General features: G+C 45.6%; 1 pseudogene; it reads left to right on the plus strand.

Annotated features, from left to right (window-relative positions):
- The first annotated feature begins 2,228 nt into the window (after positions 1-2,228).
- On the plus strand, positions 2,229-3,192 carry LOC114683763 (annotated as a pseudogene).
- Positions 3,193-3,442: the final 250 nt, after the last annotated feature.

A 3,442-nucleotide genomic window follows, 5' to 3' on the forward strand; every position in this document is an offset into this window, starting at 1 on the left:
AAAAAAAATAATAGAAATTAACAATTACTGGTCATTAATATCTCTTAATATCAATAGACTCAATTCACCTATAAAAAGACACAGGCTAACAGAATGGGTAAGGAAACAAGATCCACCCTTCTGCTACATACAAAAAACACAATTCATATTTCACAAAGAAGCCAAAATTGCATAATGGAAACAAGAAAGCATCTTCAACAAATGGTGCTGGCATAACTGGATGTCGACATGTAGAAGAATGCAAATAGATCCATATCTATTGCCATACACTAAACTCAATTCCAAGTGGATCAAAGACCTCATTATAAATCCAGTTATACTGAACCTGATAGAAGAGAAAGTGGGAAATAGCCTTGAACACTTTGGCACAGGAGACTACTTCCTACATATAACAGCAGTAGCACAAACACTGGGAGCAACAGTTAATAAATGGGACCTCTGGAAACTGAGAAGCTTTTATAAGGCAAAGGACAACATCAAAAGGACAAAATAACAGCCTACAGCATGGGAAAAGATCGTCACCAACCCCATATATGACAGAGGGCTGATCTCCAAAATATACAAAGAGCTCAAGAAACTAGACCTCAAAACACCAAATAATCCAGTTAAGAAATGAGGTACATATCTAAACAGAATTCTCAACAGAAGAATCTCAAATGGCCAAAAGACATTTAAGGAATTGTTCAACATTGTTAGCCATCAGAGAGATGCATATCAAAATGGCTCTGAGATACCATCTTACACTACTCAGAATGGCCAAGATCAAAAATGCTGAGGACAGCTTATGTTGGAGAGGATGTGGAGTAAGGGGATCACTCCTCCACTGCTGTTGGGAGTGTAAACTTGTACAGCCACTTTGAAAATCAGTGGTTTCTCAGAAAATTCTCAAGACCCAGCAATATCACTCTTGGGCATATACCCAAAGGATGAACAATCATACCACAAGGACATGCATTCAGCTATATTCATAGCAGCATTATTTGTAATAGCCAGAACTTGGAAATAACCTAAATGCCCCTGAACTTAAGAATGGAGAAAGAAAATGTGGTACATTTGCAGAACAGAGTATTACTCAGTGATTAAAAACAAAAACAATGACATCATGAAATTTGTAGGCAAATGGATGGAACTAGAAAAAAAAAAAACATCCTGAGTGAGGCAATCTAGACCCAGAAAGACAAACATGGTATGTACTCACTTATAAGTGGATATCAGACATAAAACAAAGGATAACCAGGCTACTAAGTCTATAACTCCAGAAAAGCTAGGGAGCAAGGAGGACCCTAAGAGGGACATGCATGGATTGCCCTAAGAAAGGGAAAGAGATAAGATCTCCTGGGTAAACTGGGAGCTTGAGGGAGGTGGGGGACAAGGGAGGGGATGGGGATAAGAACATGAAGAAACAAGATGGTTGACTTGGGGAGGGACAGAGGGAGAGCAAGGAAAGAGATATCTTGATAGAGGGAGCCTTTATAAGGTTAGGGAGAAACATGGTGCTAGGGAAATTCCCAGGAATCCACAAGGATGACCCCAGCTAAGACTTTAAGCAATAGTGGAGAGAGTACCTGAACTGGCCTTCACCTGTAATCAGATTGAGGACTACCCTAATTACCATTATAGAACCTTCATCCAGTAACTGATGGAAGCAGATGCAAAGATCCACATCTAAGCACTAGGCCAAGCTCCTGGAGTCCAGTTGAAGTGAGGGAGGCAAGATTATATGAGCAAGGGGGTGGGAGTCAAGATCATGATTGGGAAACCCACAGAGACAGCTTACCCAAGCTAGTGGGAGCTCACAGACTCTGGACTGACAGCTGGAGAACCTGCATGGGACTAAACTAGGCCCTCTGAATATGAGTGACAACTACGTGACTTGGGCAGTTTGTGGGGCTCCTGGCTGTGGGACCAGGATTTATTCCTAGTGCATGAACTGGCTTTCTGGAGCCCATTTCTTATGGAGGAATACCTTGCTCAGCCTTGATGCAGGGGAGAAAGGCTTTGTCCTGCCTCAGTTTGATGTGTTAGGCTTTGTTGACTCCCCATGGGAGGCCTTGGCCTCTCTGAGGAGTGGATAGAGGGTCAGAGGAGGTGAGTGGGGGAGTGGGAGGAAGGGAAGGTGGGCAAACTGATTGGTATGTAAAATGAAAAAAACCTTTTATTTTAAAAAGAAATCAAGGCTCTCTGCTTCTCCCCGTTCCAGAGACAGCCACATCTTTTTGTGCAGTGCCAGCCTCGTTCCTGAGACACGATGGTGAAGGTCGGAGTAAACGGATTTGGCCGAATTGGATGCCTGGTTATCAGGGCTGCTTTCCAGTCTGGCAAAATTGAAATTGTTGCCATCAATGATCCCTTCATTGACCTCAACTACAAGGTCTACATGTTCCAGTATGACTCTACCCATGGCAAGTTTAACGGTACAGTCAAGGCTGAGAACAGGAAGTTTGTCATCAACGGAAAGGCCATCACCATCTTCCAGGAGCAAGATGTGGGGTGAGGCTGGTGCCGAGTATGTGGTGGAGGCCACTGGTGTCTTCACCACCATGGAGAAGGCTGGGGCCTACTTGAAGGGTGGGGCCAAAAGGGTCATCATCTCCACCCCTTCTGCTGATGCCCCCATGTTTGTGATGGGTGTGAACCATGAGAAGTAAGACAACTCACTCAAGATTGTCAACAATGCTTCCTGTACCACCAACTGCTTAGCCCCCTGGCTAAGGTCATCCATGACAACTTTGGCATTGTGGAAGGACTCATGAACACAGTCCACACCATCACTGCCACCCAGAAGACTGTGGATGGCCCATCTGGGAAGCTGTGGTGTAATGGCTGTGGGGCTGCCCAGAACATCATTCCTGCATCCACTGGTGCTGCCAAGGCTGTGGGCAAGGTCATCCCAGGCTGAACGGGAAGCTCACGGGCATGGCCTTCAGTGTTCCTACCCCCAATGTGTCTGCCGTGGATCTGATGTGCCATCTGCAGGCATTGGAGGGCCCACTAAAGGGCATCCTGTGCCTCACTGAGGACCAGGTTGTCTCCTGAGACTTCAACAGTGACCTCCACTCTTCCACCTTCGATGCTGGGGCTGGCATTGTTCTCAATGACAACTTTGTGAAGCTCATTTCCTGGTACAACAATGAATATGGCTACAGCAATAGGGTGGTGGACCTCATGGCCTACATGGCCTCCAAGGAATAAGAAGCCTGCCCTGGACCACCCACCCCAGCAAGGACAGTAAGAGAGAGACCCTCGGCTGCTGAGAAGTTCCTGTCCCATCTCAGGCCCCGACACTGAGCATCTCCCTCACAGTTTCCATCCCAGACCCCCAGAACAACAGGAGAGGCTTAGGGAGCCCTACTCTCTTGAACACCATCAATAAAGTTCACTGCACCCCAAAAAAGAAGTCAATAAAATAGAAACAAACAAAAATTAATACCAAGAATCAATG

This window comes from Peromyscus leucopus, chromosome 14, assembly GCF_004664715.2.
Source record: "Peromyscus leucopus breed LL Stock chromosome 14, UCI_PerLeu_2.1, whole genome shotgun sequence".
NCBI lineage: Eukaryota > Metazoa > Chordata > Mammalia > Rodentia > Cricetidae > Peromyscus > Peromyscus leucopus.